The following is a 22,239-nucleotide window of genomic DNA, read 5'->3' as shown; positions in this document are numbered from 1 at the left end:
AGACTTAAATGATTAAATAATAAAGGTTTAAAAGATAGTACATCAAAGGTGACCTTAAAATGTACACTAAGAAGAATTTGAAATGGATGTCCTTTTCTAGATCACTGAATATTGATTAGTATTCAAATCTAAACTCTTAGAAAAGTGTAACTGTGCTCTATTAATAGGAATATAAATGAAACTGGATTTCCTTTGGGAAGATTAATTCATAATTATCTGGCCAAATTTTTTTTTGCTAGATTTAAGACATGGACACCTTATTTTCTTTCTGGTACACTGTGTAGAATCTTGGCATTGAGCCATTCCTGAGAATGGATGTTCACATTTATGAAAATCACAGGATTTAGTTTGATTCATCAATCTCCTATTAAAATATATTTCCAAGACTGCAAATATATAATATAAATAAATGAGTGAATAAATAATGCCCTCTTTTCTTTTAAATATTATTGACGACGGTAATGGCTGCCAGCAGAAATCAAATAGATTAGAAAAAGAAAAAAAATAAAGTCACTATGGGCTTAAGATCAAAGTAATGGTTTAGAGAATCTAGAACTTATTTTTAACTGACTGACTAGTCACCTTGGTAAAATCATCTAAATCTTTTTACCTCATCATTTCCTTTGCCAATTGGACTCCATGGAAACGCATACTGATAAATAACACCAGCCTTTTGTGATCTAAAATTTTAGTGTACGTACAGCTATATAAGGGGTCTCAAAAAGCTGTTTCTATTTTAGAACATATATTTTTGAGTCAACAGGTTTTGTGTACTCATTATCAGATGTTGGATTGAGCACAAGGAGTGAAAACAAAGATGAAGTGTCATAAACCTCTGAAGAATCCCCTACCTAATGTATGAAGTGCTTTAAATGGGCCACAAACTAGCTTAGTTCAAATCTCCTGTTAAATGGAAATTCCAACAAGACACCATTTATGTTTGTATTATCTAGCACACATGTTTTCAAAGTTAACTGGTAATGTAAACTACATTTTATCTACCTGAAAAAACATTTTAAGTACACACTTACACAAAAAGCTAAATCCATAGATCATATTATAAAATAAAAATGTTCAAAAATATTATTCAGAATTACAGTTTTGAAAGCGACTTTGATGTTAAATAAGTTAAATACTCTTCTTTGGTAGAAACTGATGCCCATAGAAGTTATTTATGTGCCTTCTCCAAGGATGTAAATTTGTTAGTGGTAAAACAGTAGTCAGGATTCTTACTTTCTAGGTTTTGATTACATTGTTTATTATATGTCATTAACATATGAATGAGAAGTCTTAACTCTTGAAATATTCTGGAAGAACTTTATACAACCACTTTCAATGTCATATTGAACCTGAGGGAAGACATTTAAAATATTTCATAATTCAGTCTATCCACAGATCATTTTAAGTTCTCTGCATACTCATGTTTTTAGCAGTGAGTTATCGTTTGCATTACCTTTTATCCGTTATACTTGTTTCTGAAAAACAGTTTCTAAATAATGGACTTCTGATGCAATTGGGAGGAAGTGTAATTTTCACAATTGAGTATTACATGGACATTCACTTATTGCAAGGCCTATTCTTGCCTTTCTTGCATTATCTCTTAATACCGTCTTTCAAACCATTCACACTAAACATCAGAGGCTAATTGTAGTTTCTGTCCTGTAGACTCTCCATTGGCTTATAATGTGCTCTATGTCCTCTTTTCCTGAGTTTAGGTATTGCTTACCTCCAGAGAAACCTTTCTTGGATATCTCTGCCCTGGTGAATGATTTCCTTCACACTCTGTGTATTCTATATCTCCACTCTAGTGTGTTCTATACAGTGCCACAGTTGCCTGCTTATTACCTCTTTTCCTACTAGATGGTACATTCTTGTGCCGTGTTCACTGTTATATCTTCAGCAATTGGCTCAGCACATAATAGGAACAAAAGAATTATTCATTTTTATTACATGAAAATTGAGATATCAACATTGCATTTGTAAGGAAGTATTAATATATTTTGGAGGAAGGCTATTTTCTTTCTGGTATCATCCATATGAAATATGACTGTGCTGTACATCATTGAAGCATATTTTCAATGAAAGAAAATAAGAGAGATATCTAAAACATTGAGAGAGGTAACTAAAACATCAAGACAGATATTTAAAACATGAAGAGGAAGATAGATATATAAAAAATCAAAAGAGGTATCTGGTCTCATTTCATGGGAGGATTTTTAGAAAATCCCTGAATCATCTGAAAAACTGCATTTATATTCATGCTTGGAATCTACATTTTTATTTTAGATTCAGCATTTGTCTGACAGCACTTGTAAGGGAAAGGAGTGGAAAAAGAAGTATACCTCACATACTAATTATTTCTGCTTCTGTCAGATCATTTATACTATGGATTACTAAGAAATATCGGAGTTGAAAGCCACCTTAGAGTTATTGTACTCAACTCCATCAATTAGCAAAGGAGGAAACTAGATTAAATAAGTCGCACAGGATCAAATAGCTGGTTTGTGGAGAGCAAGGACTAGAAGCTTAGTCTCCTCTTTCCCACCTTGGGCATCTCATACCCTAGCACATATACAATAGTAATAATAGGCATGTTTTTAGTGTCCTAGATCTCCCAAATCTGTCTACCCATGTGGAAGGATCTTGAGTTTTATAGTAAATGTGGAAAAGATGTGAGTCTAGGTGTTTACTCTTACAGATGGGAAAAATCCTTAGAAGGTGAATATATTTCTACTTTGAGAGCCATAGTTAAAAGAAGCTGTGTTAAGAAAATGGGATTTTCTAACTTATATTTAGCATTAAGCTTTGTGTAAGCAATCTTGATATTTATTAATTCACTTATTTACTGAGAACCTACTGTATACAAATATTATGTTAGGTGCTAGAGAGTATCTAAGAACAGAGGGAAGATCCTTTACACAAGTAAAATTCTTTCAGGCTAATGTAGAAGTAATAAACACTTGTTGTTAATTTAGAGTACATGTCACTCTTTAACTATAATATTGATGTCTCTTATTGAATATAGGATAATTTCCATAAATATTGTATACATCTCTCTATTAAAATATTAAACACATATCATACCGCATGTGGCTTATATATACAAATTCCTTGTGTTAATTTATTTTATTTTTAAATTTTATTTAAATCCAGTTAGTTAACATATAGTGTAATAATATTTAAGGAGCAGAATTTAGTGATTCGTCACTTACATATAACACCCAGTGTCCATCCCAACAAGTGCCCTCTTTAATGCCTATCACCCATTTAGCCCATCACCCCTGCCACCTCCCCTCCAGCAGCCCTCAGTTTTGTTCTCTGTACTTAAGAGCCTCTTATGGTTTGTGTCCCTCTCCGTTTGTATCTTATTTTTCCTTCTCTTCCCTTATGTTCATCTGTTTTGTTTCTACAGTTCCACATATGAGTGAAATTTAATGATATTTATCTTTCTCTGACTTATTTCACTTAGGATAATACACTCCTTGAGTTTAATTTTTAGATTCTTGGCAATTAACACATATATTGTCATGATAACACTATTTGTATAAATTTTCAATTAGTTACTAATTCATTAAAACCACATATAAGACACTGAAAGCCAGATGCTATTTTAAGGGACTTACACTTTCTTATACATGTAAGCATTAAATGAAAGTAAATTAATAGCTGACTACATGTAAGGTAGAAAATAAACATAGTTAGGAGTTTAGAGAAAAAGATTTCTTCCTTGAAGGGTAGTTGAGAGGATCCTTGTTTTTTTGTTTTGTTTTTATTTTTGTTTTTGTTTGTTTTAGAAAGAGTGAGTTTGAGCTGGGCCATGAAGTACGACAAAACTCTGAGTACTTATTCAATAAACATTTACTAAAAGCTGCCAGGTAAAACAGTGACTCATGTCATAATACCAAGTTATGTTTCTTGGGAAACTAAATCTTTTTTTGCCTCATTTTTTGCAAGTGTAAACTGGGGATAATAGTCATAGCTGCCTCACGGGTTGTTGTAAAGTACAAACTCTTATGAGGTATAAAGATCTCAGCTCTATGCCTGACACATAGAAAGAACTCAGTGAACATTTGTGTTTGATTACTATTCACTCTTGTAAGTATAGGGACAGTACAAAAACAATCCAGTTGTAGGGATCGGCCTGAGCTCTAAGAATGACCTGCGGGCTTCAACAATGTCATAATGTAGCAATAGAAGTTTCTAGCATGGGGAAGGGAAAAAACACATAATATGAGAAGTAGAGGAAGCAGGTGCAAAGGAGGGAGAGTAGTGGGGGTAAGAGAAGAAAAGAAATTTTGTAGAGAATATACTGGTAGAGCTCAAGTAGTCGCTTGTATTAATTAATGAGATTATTGGTGTGTATCAATTGATTGTCCCCACTAAGGATCTTCTACCCCTTATTAACGCAAATAACTAACGTACGAACTTTCCAAAACTTCTGGTATAAAGTGAGCTTTTCCAAAGGCTGATGCTGCTGAGGGCCAAGTAATTACAATACTGCAAAATCATATATTGCCTACAGAATAGGGCTGCAATTTCTTAACATGGTATGTAAATTCCTCTAAAATTTTTTATCCTAATGCCTGATGTAAAAACATGTATTTATTCTGAGAATGTCAAAGGTCTTCTCTGTGTTGGGAAGACTATTGGGAAATGGATTTAGAGAGAAGGAAATGTTAGGAAGATGTTGTGGATCAACTTAATGGAAGTCCATGTCTTTCATATACATTAACTCATTCCAATCCTTACATCACCCTCTAAGGGAGACTTTCATAGCAATTCCACTTTGGAGATGAAAAGCGTGGGTGTTCTGAAAGATGACATAAGATAGAACAGGAATTTGAGTTCATTTATTTTAGCTATCAGTCCTGCGCTCACACAAATTCCTTCCACAGTACTTGTGAATCCAAACAAGCTGGGAACCTCTCCATCATCTAAACAAATTCAAGTTCAAATGGGGCGATGTGTGGACTATAGATATTGTCAGCAGATAGTACAAGTCTGCTGCTGAGAGGAGAGATAATCATTAACATCAGTGAAGATGGCTAAATTCACCTGGTTTCAAATTTCCTTATTTATTTATTTATTTATTTATTTATTTATTTATTTATCTATTTATTTATTCATTCATTTATTCATTTATTTTTTTAATATGAAATTTATTGTCCAGTTGGTTTCCATACAACACCCAGTGCTCATCCCAACAGGTGCCCTCCTCAGTGCCCATCACCTCCCCTCCCCTCCCTCCCACCTCCCATCAACCCTCAGTTTATTCTGTTTTTAAGAGTCTCTTATGGTTTGGCTCTCTCCCTGTCTAACTTTTTAAAAAATTTCCTTATCTAAGTGGTGATTGAGATAAGAAAAGTCTGCTTTGTTGGGACACATTAATAGTGAGTCCTTCTCAAATCCTGGGCCAGCAGCAGTAGATTAACAAATGTGAATAGGGATAAAGAATGGACCAATGAAATTGATTGGTGAATGGCAGATGCAAGAGACAGCAGAAGAGACAGGTAGGCTGGAGAAAGAGATAGAAACCTTTCTAGAAATAGAAAGAGAAAAAGGGAAATCAAGTGATAGAATCTCACACAAAAGAGACAGATGAAGTAGATATAGTCCAGAAACTAAAGAACCATTGTTAACCTATATAGGGAAGGTAATATTCCTATAACCTAACCAACATCTCTCTCTGAGAATCCCCTCAAGTATGCAATGGAGTTTGTACATAACCCCAAGGAAAAAAAAGAGATTTTCATATGTATATTTCAGAGTTTAAACTCAAGTAAGTCTATAATGGTTGGGACAAGGAAAGGTGATGGTCTTGAAAGATCCATGCTCACTACAAAGGAGGAGAAGGGAGAGGAAATGAAAGGGAGGGAAGGGACGAGGGGGGTGGGAAGGAGAGAGGAAGAGAAGAAGAGATCGAGGTATGGGGGTCGGTGAATGAAGATAAAGAGTAATGGAGAAAAATGGGCATAATATGAATGGCAATAGGTAACTTTCAATACTTTCCACTTTTCAGTACTTTTTGTTTCCATTTGCCAGAATTAATGTAGTGTAGTATAGTAGATTTGGGCACTGCTGATTGGTTTTATTGATTTCTAGTTACAGAATGCAGTCCAGATTATTTTGCTTATTTCTATTTCAGTTTCCTTCTCTTGTAATTTAGTGTAGTTATTTTATATCAGTTTTATTGCTTTAATTTTTGAGAATTAAACAAGCCCAGCCTATGTAAGTGCTATACATAGAACTGAAAAGGCAAATACAAATGCTACATGCCATTTTCTTTTTATTCCTTTACATGTTGAAGGGTAGATAAACCAAGTATAAAATAAAACTGAAGCTGAAGTAAAATTACCAAGTGATATGCAGAAATAGTGTGTGTAAACTAGTGGAATAATTTGTTACTTTTGAACAAATGAATCAGGAGGAGATTTGTAGAGAAAACATCAGCTGAGTGGAATTCAAGGACTGGAGAAGTGAGGGGAAAAGCATTCCGTGTGTAAGTGGAGGCACAGAGATGATTAAGAGAGGAAGGAGAGACAGAGCTAGTAATTCTGTTTGTCAAGTGACTGGGTGAGTAAAAAGACACATTGGGAAATGAGACTGAAAATGTGGCTTATAGACAGATTAGAGAGGGAGATGAAAAGCAGGTAGTGTAGTTAGACTTTACTGTAGGTAAGAGGGGAGACTTTGCAGACCTTGGAGGAAATGCATTACTTTAGTGGAACTGTTTTTTTGTTTTTTTTTTTTTTTTTGAGAACAAGAGAGAGAGAGAGCGAGAGTGAATCTTAAACAGGCTCCACACTCAGCACAGAGCCAATGTGGGGCTCAATTTCATGATTCTGAGGTCGTGACCTGAGCAGAAATTGAATTGAATGCTTAATCAATGAGCCACCCAGGCATCCCTAGTGGAACTGTTCTTTATATATGTCACATATTTGATAATTTAGAAGTGGCAGTGGGCACAGGGAAATTTGAAGAATAGTTATTCATTCAGAGGTATTTGCTCAGGTCTAGGAAAAAAGTACTGCTTTTCTTTTCTTTTAATGTTTTAAGGTACTTTGCAAAACAGGTTTGCGAAGAACCTAAAAGAATAAATAAAATAAGTTAATCCCTATATGTTGCTTCCATAAATTGTTGCCACATTCTGAATTGTTTTCTGCTAAAACATCTAATATTTAATGCAAAAATGGATTAAAACTAAAAAAAAACAAATAGACAAAACCTTCTGCAGTAAAGTTATTTTTAAAATGTGACTTTACTTACTTATATGAGGAATATATAGGTTTGGACAGATTAAGTAATAAATGTGCAATCAGAGGTGAGCCAGCCTTGACATCTAACTCTAGCTTCTAATTATGTCTGATTGGAAATCATAGTGTTCTTACATTGGCACTTTGTGTAAAATGATTCTTAACAAACCCTTTTTTCAGTTCCTTCTTAATTTCCTCCTTGGTATTGAAACCAACTGGTCTTTGTGTTTTGATGTCTATCCATCCCATTTCCAATACTTCCTCCACTCTGCCAAAAGGATCATTCCCATGGCATACAACTTTCTTATTACCCCTGCCCTTCTTTCCAATAAAACGAATGCCTTTCATTACTTGCAGTTAAGTGTAAGGAAGCTAATATTGGTCATGGGCTTATAATATCAATTTGGAAAAGTTGATGTCAAAGAGTATTCATCTGGGAAGAGGCAGATAAAGGAATTACAACACAATTGGAATAATTCAAAGTCTGATCATTCTATCATAAACTGCAGCAATAAAAGAATATAAAAGTATATAATAATGTGCAAATATACCTGTAATGTATTTAGTTTGAAAAAATGTAAAATCATATCTACCGTATGATTTACTTATAATTTACATTATTTCTAATATATGACTAAAAGAATCAAAACCAATATACTAACAGCTGTTATTTATATATGGTAGAGATTTCTAGGTAATATTTAATTTTTATGGTTATTTTTTGTATCTATATATTTTTAACTCAGGTTGTTGTAATAAATATTGTTTTGTATTTAGAAACAGACAATGGGAATTATATATTATAAAGATTCATTCAAATCATATGCCTGTACAAAGTATCATCTTAAAGCAAAACTTCTATTTCCCGAGTTATTTGTTCTTCTGCTTTTATTTTGGAGAATGCTGTGAAGACTATTCCCTCCAACACCAAATTGATAGCTGCTGCTGTGCTGTGTGCATTGCTCCTCACAGATCCTCACTGTCTGATACAGTCAGTCACAGGCTGCAGAACATCCATAAGCATTGAAAGGCACAATCCCTTGAGAAACCTGATTTTTTAGTAAGGTTTTTCAAGGAACGTCGCTTGTTTTCTTTTTCTTAGCTCTTCCTTTTTAAATTCCCCCTTCCCTTCAGATACTGTTTCCCTGGAGCTTTAAGAAAATTGCATTTTTTTCCTCTGCCAAGTGCCCTTTAGAGAAGAGTGAATTTGCAGGACCCTGAGTGTGACAGCATCTGTCTTCTGCAGCCCCTAATAGTTTAGGGCAGGATTTACCTGCTGCTACATTCTCCTTCCATTCCCATGAGTCAATAAAATTCAACCACTGCCATAGTGAAGAAAGTTTTTTCCACTTGAGTTTGGAATGGAGATGGGAAGATCTTTTGTCCTTCAGGATGATCTTTATGTTAGGGGTGAACAAGGTGCCAAGGAACTTTGTGTAAAGACTGATTTACGGAGCCCAGTCATCTTGCTCAGCCTTCTCTGCTGTTCTCAGTCCAGTGTCTTGCTCACTTGGATTCAAGACTTGAAGCGTAGCCTCCCTGGCAAGATCTTTGACGCTTCAAGTAGGGTTTGTTGTTTTATTGTATTTCCCTGATTTCCCTTAGAAATTCCTATTAGCTCTTTTGTTGGCTACAACTAAGCTCAATCTCTCTAGTCTGACTCAGACCCATATCAGAGTATTTGTTCTTTCAGTAAGTAGGATCTACCGAGAATCACTTTTCTGCTTGGAACTGCACTAAATTCCTCTACCCACTATTGTGAAGTTGAATCCCTGGAAGGTAGAGCTCAACACCCATTCAATGACCCTGCTTAGAATAAATACGATTTATAGCATAAATTTTACTCTAACATCTGCTTTTGCTTCTTCCCATAGGTTTTAGAACATTGTGTTTTCTTTTTCTTTTGTTTTGAGACATATTTTGATTTTCCATTTTATTTCTTATTTGGCCCATTGCTTGTGCATTAATGTGTTAATTAATATTTATGTATTAAATATTTAATATTTACACTGAAGAAATAAAACAAAATTTATCGAAGAAAGGTAATTTTTTTTAGTGACGATAGTCTTCTACTACTTATCCAAAGGAATATCTTGGAAACATTTCACACTCACTCACACATTTGTTCTCAGAGCTCAGATTCATGACAGACCATGTTACAATGGGCTGTTCTTTACACATAAACTGAGTTCATAAAAATTTAGCCCTTTAGAAGATAAGAGAACTGAAGTAATATAGATAAATCTTTTATTTTATAAATGGAGAAATAAAAGTTCACAAACTGAATTATTGCCTCTAGTGTGTCATTCTCTAACATATATAAACTGCCTGAGGTCAGCAATTGCATTTTGTTGGACATTATATTTTCAACATTTAGTTCAAGATTTATTCACATTTGCTGAATGAATGAAGAAATGTCTTCACTGTTACAGAGGGGTAGAAATATGAATGATACTAGAATCTTAGACATCCAGATAAATGCCGTCTCCACAAAAAGTAAGAACCATTTATTAAGGACTTACCTGAGTGATTGAGTGACAGATCCTATTTACATTTACATATAATATTTTGAAAATTGTGCTTAAGATAATTGATTACCTTTTTTAATCCTATATTGATAGGTATTCTCCATTTTACAGGTTGGGAAAGTGAGACACAGAGAGATTAAGTCCCCTCCTGCAAAGGTTACACTTCCAGCAAGTGATAGAATTGAATTTGAATTCCAGTAATCAGAGACTAGAGTTTGTATTCTTAATCTACACTCTGCCTCAACTATGTTCAGAACCGTAAAGTAAAGGCCTTCTACTGTGGATGATGAGAGCACCCATCAAATTGCATTTTATTCTTGAAATAAATAGGAAAATTTAGGAGTTTTAAGTTCAACTTTTTATATGTTGTAATGTGAGAAACAAAATTAATTTCATGAAAACCTAAGTGGTTTCAGAAACCATACCTAAAATTGAGATGATATTGCTTTTCATCAAAAGATTATAGGGCAATTCACCTAGCCACTGAAAATCTATCATTTCTAAGTGAGAAAGCCAAATAGAAGTGATAACTTTTCAGCTGAATTAATTTTTATTTCATACTTCTAATTTTGTCCTTTAGAAGAGAGTAAGAGTAAAAATTCACTTTACTTGGAACAATTTATAGTTGCATTTAATTTTGAACGAGGGTGAAGATGAAGGGATTGATAAAAGTTTAATTTTTCTGACTCCGATGTTTCCCACTTGGAATCTTTAGCAATACCATTTCATATCCAGATTTCTTTGATGTTAAAATTATTTTTAGCAGATATTTATTTACTAAGGGTAGAGTAGATTTTATGACAATAATTTAAATAATTGAATACAGGAATGTGATCACCTCCAAATATAACATACAAACATTCTCAAAAGAGCATCTTCTGGAAACCTGGTAAAAGTACATTTTTTCAAAGAAAACATTTACAGTGCCTACTCAAAGAAACAAAGATTTAAAAATAAGTAATGCAGTGTTGGAGACATCAAGAAAAGTGATGCTTGGCAATTTAGAAGGATAGGGTGACAGGCATATAAAGAAAACTGGCAGCTGGAAATTGGATTTGAATATGTACACTTCCACTTGTTGGCTATGTGACTTTTCTGAACCTCAGTTTTTTTATCAACAAATGAGACTTTGTCTGATATGGATTAAACAAGCAGTGATTTATAAAAGGTTAATTATGTGAATATAAACTAGAAAACTATATGTCTAGAATTTTCAATATCCATGAAACCTCCCTTTTGTTCTTGCTACTTGAGAGCCTCTGCCATATAAGATTCATGTAGGAATCTTGATAGATACTAGAAAAAGAAGATGATGTGCTTTAGGATGTTGTCTTTTTTCGTGTGCAGTTTTCAAATAAAATACTTAAAATTATTTGATTAAGAGCACTGGTGTGGAAACCAAGTATGTGTTTACCCAAATTTCTGAACCGTAACACTGTCTTGACCTATCTTTCTTCAATTTGCACTTGAAACTGAGTCACTCACTAAGAGGCTTGAAGTAGTTTCTTATTAAGGCTGAGAAATGTAAAAATAAAAAAAAATGAAGTTAGAAGAGCTTCCCTTTTTGTCAGTCATGACCTTTTGCTGTCTGATTTAGTCTGAGAGCTTTCCAGTTGGAGTGTCTACTCCACCCTTGAGAGGCCTGTGCGTCTATGTAAAGTCATTTATTTCTGAAATGCACTTGCCTCCTTTCATGTCTGGAGGGGACCATCTTTCCTCTGGCCCCAGTGAGTATGATTTAATTCTTTTTGGAAAGCTCTTTGTTTAAACCTCAGTGGAATACTATAAGGAGCAATATTGAGTCTCTAACTCAACAGAATATTTTCACAGCCTTCTGCAAAACATTGCCCCTTGGTGGAGTATCATTAGCCTTTTACTCTGAGAGTTTCTTAGATGTACGTAACAAGTTGTAGGTGTTCAATAAATATATGTACTGCCAAATTGATCCTGTATATTTTCCATCTCTCTTCTTTTCAGTGCCTTAGATAAGAACTTCCACATAATATTTAGTAGTCTTTTGTTGAGTCAAATAGAACCACATATGTATATTGACCACTTGCATACCAGTCCAAAAACTAATTGAAAATATAGCTAATTCCACATATACTTCCATTTAACATTCATTGAGTCTTAATGGTGTGACAAGAATTCTGTTAATCATTCATTCAGAGAAATGAAGTAAAATATGATTTCAGTGTAAGATGATCGTACTCTAGATGAAGTAAAAACTAAGCACACCCACATAATGATTATGTAATATGACTATATGATAATGTTAATGAACTTCATGTCAAGAAGTAATGTCTCTTTTGGTGTATTCAAAAAAAAAAAAAAAAACAAATGGAAACAGGAGATGATGTTTCTGGAAAGTAGTCTGTGCTGAACTAAATAAAGTAGGCCTGCACCTTGTAGGTGAGCAACAAGTAAGTGCAAACACATTTGGTTGTAAAAGAGATTGACATATTGGGAACTAGTTGATAAAATGTTCTTGGGCTGAATCCATGGTCAAAACATTCAGAGGAGTAGATTAGATCAGGAAGATTATGGTCTATGAATAACCTTCAATTATAAACTAAGCACACTTATGCCTGTGTGTGTGTGTGTGTGTGTGTGTGTGTGTGTGTATACTAACTCTGTTATTTCTAAAAAAAGATGGTTCTAAATGAGGAGAGCATGACAGTTAAGTAGACAATTTAGGAGGCAACAATAATTTTCTAGGTGTGATATCATAAAAGTCTAACTGAAAATTTTAAATTAGTATCAGTGAAAGTTGAGATGAAAAAATAAAACAAACATTTTTTTTAAATGGCCTACAACAATGGGTCTCAGACCAGTGGTATGAGCATCAAATTTAGAGGTACTGAATCTGAAACTCTGGGGTCGGGGGAAGAGTTAGCAGTTTGTATTATATAATAAGCCTCCCAGATGATTCTGATGTATTTGTAAGTTTGAGAACTATTGACTGAAATTTTGTAAGAATTGTAAAGGTTTCTCTTTCTGTGTCCTTCAAAAACTTATTCATCATACATTTATTAACATAATTCACTGACTCTAAGATACTACTAGTTTTAAAATTCAGTGCTATTTTATGTATCATTAAAAATGCTGCCAGTTAAGCCAATTCATGCTATCAATTTTAAGATGCATCCCAACTTCAGAAGTGTTAAAACATAAAGTATGTATCTTAGAATGTATAAAATATGTTGTGTTGACTGCCATAAAATCATACTGAATAAAAGAGGTGATATTTCACAGATACATCAACCTATTTAAAAAATTTTTTAATTTAAATATTTTTTAACATTTATTGTTGAGAGACAGAGAGAGACAGAGCACGAGCAGGGGAGGGGCAGAGAGAGGGAGACACAGAATTCGAAGCAGGCTCCAGGCTCTGAGCTGTCAGCACAGAGCCCGACACAGGGCCAGGACCCACGAACCACGAAATCATGACGTAAGCCGAGGTCGGATGCTTAACTGACTGAGCCACCCAGGCACCCCTACATCAACCTATTTCTATGCTTATTCTCATCAAACTTTGAACCACAACTACATATTCATTTCCATTTATTTAATTTTGTTTTAACCTCAGACGTCACGTTTCTACTCTTTTCACTAATAGGTTATCTGAGTCTAAATTATTGGAATCTACCTCTCTTCTTCCCACTGAGTAAAAAGGATAGAAATGTTTAGGGCATTATATTTAGGTTTTGGGAGTACTTAATTACATTTTTCAGAACTGAGGAACATTTTTTGGGAAAAAAGGCAGGTTTCCCTTTGAACACGTATCTTTGTACCCTACCATCAGTGTATCGCTCCAGTTACTGCAGACATAATCAAGAATAAGACATGATACACCTACATTTCAGGAGCTCCCACAGTGTCTGGTAGTGATCTTCGAGGTGTTTGGAGATGTCTGGGTCACATAGAATTTTGCAAGCACATCTGTCTCCTAAAAGTTCAGCTCTTACCCTCTCTGCGGGGGGGTACATGGCCATCCTAAACTGGTATTTTCCCTAAAGTTTTCTCCCATTAACTTCTGGGCCTTGCTCTTTTTCTTTCACTTCCCTTTGTCTCTTTTATATTCTGTACGGGTCATTCTCCCAGACAAGAAGCAGCCCAGACTTCTGAATTTGCTGCACTACATTTTCCTCAGGCCTGAACTAATTTAGTATGGAATGGGAAATACCTACAGGCTGCAGCATATGAATTTGGGAATAATCCGAGACAGAGTAAGTGGGGAAAAATTAAACCAAAGTATGGATATAGTCTAACTAGATAATCAGTCCTGAAGGATGGAACAAGAAACTCTAAATACAAGCACTGGGATAAAGAGAGAAACAAGTTAGTTGAGGAGTCTGTGGTAGACCTGAGCCATGGAGGGCATAGCTGCTGGTGCTGGGGTGAGCTACCTCCACTCTGGTAAGGTAAGATACTTAGATGAAAGTTTTATAGCCATTGTTACCTGAGAAGGTGACCCTGAGCATAAATAAGTGATTTGCCTAAGTTCTCTAGGTTAGTCAGCAGCTTAGCCGGGGCTCCTGACCAGGACTTTCGCCCCACTGCCCAGCAGCATTACCCCATGTGCAACACTAGTATGATTATAGAATATTTTCCCAACAATTGCTAATTTATCACAGAGATCTTGCAGTTAAGATATGTTAAAAAGTTAAAAGGTGTTAATTAATCAAAAGCAAAACTACAGTGTTTTAGTATGGATTTTAAGTATGTAAAAATAAGGTAGGGTTACTTATTCTCTGAGAATCACTTTTATCTCCTAAAATATGGGGAAGTGATTTCTTCACTCTGAATGCTTAAATTTCTCTTGTACAAAAGAAATCCCTCAAAACAAACAAACAACAAAAAATAGAAAAAAAAAACAATTTATGAAATATAAATATGTTATAGAAACCTGAGATATAATCAGTATCATTATCATCATTAAACAGGAACTAAACTAAAGTTTTGCTTGGGTTGAGTCACCCACATACAGACGCACACACACACACACACACACACACACACATTCACACTCACACTGACACACACACACAGTTGCCCCTGGTGGTGATTTTAAAGTAGTTTCTTCTGTACTGTACTAGTGTGAAGTCCATCGTGTGCCATTTATTAACATTCTGAATCTGGTAAATTCGTTAAGCTCTTTATTTTATTTGTTTATTTATTTGTTATTTTAGAGAGAGAGAGAGCGCGCACACAAGCTGGGAAGAGGGGTAAGGGGGTGGGGGAGAGAGAGAATCTCAAGCATGCTCCATGCTCAGTACAGAGTCCAGTGTGGGACTTGATCCCACGATCCTGGGATCATTATCTGAACTGAAATCAAGAGTTGGACACTCAAACAACTGAGTCATTCAGGGCCCCCTCCCCTTCTTAAATTTTCCATTAACCTCTCTAAAGCTTAGTTTTCTCATCTGTAAAATAGTAATGGTACTAGTATCTATACTATAGAAGGTTATTGGGGATTAAATAAGATAATATAATTACTGTTTAATATATCATCATTAAAGTCCTAAAATTTAGTCTAATGCCATGGCTATAGGAAACCACACATTTGGTGGAAAGCACAATATATAACATTTGGCAACCATCTGCTATACCTTGGCTGGAGTTCTAGGTATTTGAAAAAAAATTATCTTATTGGGTATTCACAGCAAATCTTCACATTGCCTACTAATGTCTTTATTTTATGGATGAGCAAATGAAAGCACAGAGAGTGTAACTCACTTGTCCAAGGTCAGAGGCCTATAATTGGAAGAGAAAGGAGTGGAACACCAGTCATTATGACTTCAAGGCCCTTGCTTTTTTCACAGTGTACCCTGACTGAGGGACAGCATAAAAGGGACTAGATTGGTTAGTCAAGGACCTGCTACTGTAATTAATTTTCATGGTTGTATTTTTGTATTTGTCTGAGCTTCTTTCATTCTAAACCTAACTTAGAAGTGTTTCTAAAGAAAGAGAAAGCTTGGTGTTAATATTGCTCATACTCACCGTGGGAAGAAGCCTTTTCCTACATAGGAATGGTAATTTTATTTCTGCCTTTAAAATGAGAAATAGGTCAACCTACTTACTTATTGCATTGCTTAAATCATCTTCTGGGGTTTTGGCAGTTTAAGGCTTATAGGTCTTTTCTTGGCTATTTTCCTCTAAATCTCTTAAGGGATCATAGATATTCTATGCACATCCAATCAAATATTTATTAAAGAATATATAATATAACTGTAAATTTATTGTAACATTTTTCTTCTAAGGAGTTCAGAACCCTATGGCATAAATTACCTCATTTATCTTCATATACATTCCCAAGGGAAGAGCTTGGTAGCATTATCAGCTCAGATTAAAAATAAATGGGCAAGCATAAACCAGTTGTTCAGTTAGTCAGTCTATCATCAGGATTGACAGGGTTTCCACTATTTGCAGGTAACTCTGCTGGAAGCAGTAGCCATGCTGTGTTCAGGGGAGCAACATGTCAGAGCAAGGCTAGTCTGGAGGGAAACTGAAATGGCTCAGGAGTGCCTCAGTTCACCTTGCTCTGTTTATCTGCTTTTTTGCCCAGCTAGTGACTAAACAGTAGCATAGGTCCTTGTTTCCATTTGAGAAGCCATCAGCCATTGTTCTGTCTTATCACCTCATACTTCAAGCCTCAGATGAGTCATTGTTTTAAGACCTTTGATTTTTGTAAAAATCCCAAAATGTATTCATTTAACATATTTATCATAAGGACTCAATCAGAGACTTAATAAAAAAAACAAAAAACAAAAAAACAAAACAAAAATGACACTACAGGTTAAGATACAGTCCTATGCAGAAATCAAAGAAAGGGCAGACCATCTAAGGGAAAACTAAAAAGACAACACAAGGAGAGAGGCTGGATAAGACAGCGTTCTTGTCTGGAGACCTGCTTTGAGTAGGTTTCTTGCAGATACTTTTTAAAGGTTGTGGGCTTTTTTTCAGGGCTCAGCAGCTTGTATGTTCAAAGGGCTATCAATGTTGGGTTCTCCTAGCAGGCTCTGTATGGACAGCAGGAGGATCCTGACAATCATACAGGGTGGCCCACTTGTCCTTCAGGATGTTAAGCAGATGTTACCCCAGGTGTGCACAGTGGGGTGGTAGCAGGGTGTGAGGAAGTGCACTGTGGGTGCATTTTAAGGTTAGCCACTGGAAACTCCAAGAAAAGCTTATACCTCAGATCTTCATATACTCTGTCAGCTGCTCCATGGATGGCCCCTGTCCACTTAAAATGGTTGTCTGATTCAGGGAAGATAGGAATTCCTGTGTTGCCAGACATCATCAGGGTCATCAGCTCCTGCTGTAGCCTCTTGCCCATGGAGTGGCCAGTGCCCTGGCTCCTTTGTGGGCAGCAAGCAGTGATGCTGGTGGAGGCTGGGTTGTGGTTCTGGGAAGCCATCCAGAAGGTGCTGGCAGGGACATGAGAATTCGGGGAGCACCACCACAGGACTGCAGGCCCGCCTGTCTGCTTACAAGGCTTTCCTTGATGCTCAGCAGAGTTGATCATGTCTGTGTCTAGACTTGTGGCAGTTAGATGTAGTGAATATATCCAGTACAATATATTGAATTAATGAATGAATTTTGTGTGGATCTTCTCTAAAAAGCCATGGGCTTCTGGGGGGCAAGAACTGTTTTATTTCTCTCTGAATCCTCAGTACATATCACAAAGCATGGCACAAAATGGACAAAATCAGTTAAGTAAATAACATAGGGAACTAGAAAACATATTTAATGTATGAGCATCAGCCTACAAACCTATTGCTTCAGATTATTTTTGCTTCTAGTTTCTATTTAATCACGTTCATCAGTGGGTTGATTTTCCACTTCAAATGGCATCCTTCAAATGTTATTTTTGAGCCTTCCTCTCACCATGTATAAAAAGGAGAGAGTGATACTTATTTGTTCTTTATGGGATGCTATGGGAAGCAAATAAAATGAAGTGTATGTATTAGTTTCTAGGGTTGCTGTAACAAAGTACCACAGCCTGGGGGCTTAAACAAGAGAAATTTATTTCCTCATAGTTCTGGAGACTAGAATTCTAAGATCAAGGTGTCAGCAGAGTTGATTTCTTCTAAGATACCTCTCCTTGGCTTTTAAATGGCCATTATCCCCATCTGTCTTCCCCTGGTCTTTTCTCTGTGCACATCTGTGTCCTAATCTCCTCTTCCTATAAAGACATGAGTCATTTAGGTTAGAGCCTATCCTTACAACCTCATTTTACCTTAATTACCTCTTTAAGGGCTCTATCTCCAAATACTGTCACATTTTGAAGTACCAGAGGTTAGGACTTCGACATACGAATTTTGTGGGAACACAGTTCAGCCCATAACAGTATATAAAAGGTCTAATATGATGCCCAGCTTGTAGCTGTCATTCACTCATGGAATTATTATTACTATCACTTTTTGTCAAAATTTTCTCATATATCACCAAATGGCTTTACTTCTTCTTGTTAAATTGTTCCTTTGGTCTCTTGCTCAGCTTGCTTGAAAAGAAAAATAATACATAGACAGGGCACAAGCAATTCCAGCATGAAGTGCAAAGTAGAGGGAGAAAGATGAAGAATTATCCTAAAGGAAGGAAGCCTCTGAGCTCATTTACAGATTTAGCAAGAGCTTGTCATAACTGGAAAAAAGGATGACCGAGACAAAGAAGGTGATGCTATAAATGGTGGCAAATATTTTAAGAAGAAAAATGAAAGCATGTGTAGGTATATTTGGCATTCAGGGGAAGTGGCAGGGAGTAAGGGCGCCAACCATGAAAGGTATTACAGAGGAACATTCCATGAAAACCTGGCAGTCAAATTTTGATGGGAAAAGAGTCATTAGCCACATGTCAACCTTGTGATGAGTTTCAGAACCGTCTTGCACGCAGTCACCTTCCATTCAGTCCCTGATGTCTTTTCTTCTCTCCATACCTCTATTTTTCCTTTGCTTTCTTCTGCAAAAATGAACTGAATCCTTGTTAAACAATAGTTATTGACAGAGTGCAGTGGTGTATACAATGGTAAATTAGATCCTCAAGGCAATAAATGTGTAGATATATATGCACATTATATATATATGTGTGTGTGTATTATATGTATATATAACATACATATACATCATGCAATATATATATATACATAATACAATATATATATACATAATGTGTGTGTGTATATGTATATATATATATATAGATATATATATTTAATTCTTATTGTTTGTGGTAGCTATATGAAGCCTTCACAAACACTGAATTAGTGAATACTGAACTGTTGTTCCTAGGGGAAATACATACCACACACACCTGCATACACATGCAGGCACATTGCATGTAGACGGTAACCTTCAATCCTAGAAATAACTTGTACTGGTAGATTCTATTTTCTTAAACTTTCAACAAAGAAAACGAGGTTCAGAAGTCTTAAGTTGCTTGCTTAGGCCATGCTGCTAACAGATGCCATATAATTGGAATTCAACCCCCATCCATCCAGAGCTGGAATTTTATATACTACACTGAACTTCTACCTACCATCTTCATCTTCTGGCCATATAAATATAAATATAAATATATTTATATATATATTCATAGATAAATATATATATTTATAGAGAGAGAAGGGGGAAAAAGATGACCACATATATCCAAATATATGAATATATGTTTATATATCTCTTTATATGTAATTAAATATACATATATATGGTATAATTTTGTATCTGTCTATATATCATATACATAAATGACTTAACAGCAATGTACAGATTGATGAAGAAAGTATAGCTGAAAGATGTAAAAGACTTAGGGTTTTTATTGAAAATATTGTGTAATATTCTACACAGAAGAGTGGTTATGTATACTTCCATATATAATATCCCTTTCTTTTTATGAGCCAAGAGCTATTCTAGGCCTTTCATAAAAATTACCTTTTATAATAATCTTATAAAAGAGACATTATAATGTTAATTATAATACTGGAAAACTAGAACTCAGGAAAGTAAACTTGTTAGAGACTGCACAGCCAGTAAATAGTAGAGTTGAGATTGGATCCAGGTCTCTGATTCCAGTAGTCCAGACCAGTGCACCTCATGATAAGTGGATGTAGAATAGCACCTTCTCAGATGAGATCTCTCCCTCGACCTCTGTCTCAAACAGCCTCATCCTGAAATAAGAAGGAATGGCAATCAAAGAAACTAGAATTTGAAGAGGACAAAATGGGTGTTGTGTTAGGAAGGCAAAAGCAGAGAATGAATGATGAATAGGCATCCAAGTGTGATATAAATCTAAAGCTAGAGAGGGTTTGCAGAGAAGGTATTTCTGAGAGGAGTGTTTTGAAAGACAAACGGAGATTTAGAAGTCAGTTGGTCAATAAAAAAAAGAAGATGGCTAGCAGATAGAACAGTTAGGGCAAGAAGGCAGGGAGTGAGACAGCCCTCTTGGAAGTTGAGCTTCCATTGGGACATTGGGTGTGGGAGAGCATGTACAACTGACTGTTCTTGGCTCAATAGGAGTCTGGGGTTGAGGTGACACCAAGAGATATGTGGTCAGTATGGAGAAAGCAAGTGGATAGAAGTGGGGTTTAAATGTTAGGATACTAGGTTTGGATATTTTCTCAAGGCAATAAATTACATTATTATTTAAATTTTAAAGTGAGCAAACTAACTTCAAACAGCCAAAGGATTTCAACAGTTTTCCATGAGGAACTCTATTTTTTTTTATGTTTATTTATTTATTTTGCATGCACGCGTGTGCGCGCGTGCGCTGCGCGCGAGAGAGGGAGAATTCCAAGCAGGCTTTGCACTGTCAGCATAGAGCCTGATGCCAGGCTTGATGTCATAAATTGTGAGATCCTGACCTGAGCCAAAACCAAGAGCCAGCCACTTAAGTAACTGAGCCACCCAGGTGCCCCAGAATTTCTTATTAAGGAATATTGGAGGAGGTACAGTGTAAATCCCAGAAATCTTACTCTAGATCTCAAATTTTACTATAGAATATATTCGGTAATAATAATTAATAGTAATAGTGTAATAATATAGGTTCTTACTTTAATAAAGGGAAAAAAAGATATATATACTGTCTCAGTGAAAATCCCGAAAATACCAAGTATGTACCAGGGTCTGTTGCCTGGAAATTATACCTGTAGTTTCCATAATTGCTTTGCAATGCCATTAATAGGGAAGAAATTAATGACATAAAATAACATAAAATAGACTAAACAAAAGCTTCAATTTTCATAAAGTTGTGGTTTGAAACATTTTTAAATCTGAAAATACAATGTTAGTTCTCCTGGACGGTGCTTACTGTGACATTGTCATGTTTTGCTTTCATTTTCCCATTTTCTCAGTCATGGTGAAATTCTTTCAGTAGTACTTGAGGTACTAGTACTTATGTAGTAGAGAAAAGCATTCCCGGTCCTCAAAGAGCAACATGCAAAAGCCAATACAAATGAGCCTCACGGACACATGGCCTACAACACACATGTATTGTACCAAGTAGGTAAGTTTTAATATGCCAATGATGTCATATCTGAGATTAGGAGGAAGAAAGTTCTACACTCTCCGAAGGACTCTCCGTTGCAGTCCCGCCTGGATCCTCCATCTGTATATTAGCATTGCATAACGTTTAGACCTCCATGCTGAGCAGCTCCTAGAACCCATAGCTGCTTGCTTGGAACAGGAATTCTTTCTGTTGTAAATATTAATTAAAAATGACTGTGACTAGATCGGGGGGAATTAGCCAACAGTATTTCATCCAGAAATGTATCCATTACTTTATTGCTTTCATTATTTAAATTGTGACCTTTTGGCAGAATATTGTTTAATAAATAAGTCAGTATGTTGAGGACATGGATGGGTTGCTGCTACATAGTGGATACGAGCCAGGCTGTCTGTCAAGTAACTGAAGAGTTAGGCCCAAATTTCCTTGTATTTATATATTTATTTATGCTTCACCAGTATCTCTATACTTAACCTTTGTGTTGTTAAAAGCAGCATAAATGTTAAGAAAAATGACTCAGTTTGAATTTTGACTTGCTGCTTGCTGGTTGTGAGACATTTGACCTCAAATCTCTGAGTCTGTTTTCTCAGCTATAAAGGGGAAAGCAACAGTGCCTACTTTAAGCTGTAAAGATTATATAGGAATATATTTCACTTTAAACTTATTGCCAGTTGTACTTGTTTTTAAACTACCCTAGTAATGGGGACCCTGGGTGGCTCAGTTGGTTGAGCGTCCGACTTCGGCTCAGGTCATGATCTCATGGTTCATGGATTTGAGCCCCCGCATCGGGCTCTGTGCTGACAGCTTGGAGCCTGGAGCCTGCTTCAGATTGTGTGTGTCCCTCTCTCTCTGCCCCTCCCCTTTGTTCTTGCTTTGTCTCTCTGTCAAAAGTAAATAAACATTAAAAAAAATTTTTTTTTAAATCTAAAGTGTCCTAGTAACAAAAAAAAAAAAAT

The 22,239-nt window shown here is 35.6% G+C and overlaps 1 protein-coding gene and 1 pseudogene across 1 annotated transcript in view; one reads left to right on the top strand and one right to left on the bottom strand.

The window, feature by feature from the left end:
• Positions 1 to 22,239, top strand: part of TENM4 (teneurin transmembrane protein 4) — a 2,883,939-nt gene that overhangs the window by 48,472 nt on the left and 2,813,228 nt on the right.
• On the bottom strand, positions 16,605 to 17,093 carry LOC109267389 (ubiquitin-conjugating enzyme E2 C-like; annotated as a pseudogene).

Source organism: Panthera pardus, unplaced genomic scaffold (assembly GCF_024362965.1).
Source record: "Panthera pardus isolate Hobbes unplaced genomic scaffold, ASM2436296v1 HiC_scaffold_12, whole genome shotgun sequence".
Classification (NCBI taxonomy): domain Eukaryota; kingdom Metazoa; phylum Chordata; class Mammalia; order Carnivora; family Felidae; genus Panthera; species Panthera pardus.
Note: the sequence above shows the minus strand (reverse complement) of the source record. Positions and strands in the feature narration are given on the sequence as shown.